This window comes from Octopus bimaculoides, chromosome 23 (genome assembly GCF_001194135.2).
Source record: "Octopus bimaculoides isolate UCB-OBI-ISO-001 chromosome 23, ASM119413v2, whole genome shotgun sequence".
NCBI classification, from domain to species: domain Eukaryota; kingdom Metazoa; phylum Mollusca; class Cephalopoda; order Octopoda; family Octopodidae; genus Octopus; species Octopus bimaculoides.
In genome coordinates, this window is record NC_069003.1 from 6,891,679 (window position 1) to 6,892,803 (window position 1,125).

Consider the following 1,125-nt stretch of genomic DNA (forward strand, 5'->3'; position numbering starts at 1 on the left):
TATATATATATGTATATATATATATATGCCTCGGACAAAATGCTTAACGGCATTTCTTCCGGCTTTTTAGAGCCCGAAGCTCTATTAGAAGACACTTGCCCAAGGTGTTACGCAGCGCGACCGAACCTAGAATCATGTGGTTGAGAAGCAAATTTCTTACCACACAACCACGCCAGCATCTGGATTTGCGCAAAAACTTATTTGTGTGCAAATTTTGTCCATTTTGCAAACTATGTACGCATCCATACAAGTAAAGCATCGCACAAATTTCCTCAGTAAAAAAGAAATCTTATTTCATCTTAAAAACTTTGTCTTTTGTACACTGGTGGACAGAACGTGTGCGCGCAGACACAAGAGCACAGCTTAGAGGAAGCACTGTCGCAAGATATTCTAATCCAACATTCTGTTTCTTCCACTTAACCATCTTGCTAAAAATAGCAGCCAAATTTCCAACTTATCACTTCCTGATGTCTTCATAACAAAGTACTCATTGCGTGATTAAGCAAGTTTCATATGCTTGTAGCCCTGGGCCGATCAAAGCGTTGTGAAGCGACGACAAGAATTTCTTCCATCTTGCTCTGTTAAAGTATTAGAGAAAAATTATATTAAGGGGTCCAACTGATTAAAATTCTATTTATTTGTGCAGCTGATGATAGCACTGCATTTAAATTGATATAATGATTGCATTGTTCGATTAAATGGATCCGCTTGAAACGGTTGTACTGCATCACACCTGGGTATCCTGTTGCTTATTTTGAGATATATATATATATATATATATATATATATATTCTTTTATTCATTTATTCTTTTACTTGTTTCAGTCATTTGACTGCGGCCATGCTGGAGCACCGCTTTAGTCGAGCAAATCGACCCAGGACTTATTCTTCTGTGCTCTGTTTATGTTGTTTTTCATTTTGTCCACGTTATTTTGTGACGTCCTGTACCCAGATATGCATCTATATATACATGTGGATGTAGGTATGTACATACATGTACGTATATATGCATATACTCGCTGGACCTCTTCCTATCAGGTGTCCCAGATGAACCAACTTCACGGCAGGAGGTGCAGATGAGAGCAGCTGCATCAAACTCTCTCATGCACCAAATGTCAATTCCTGA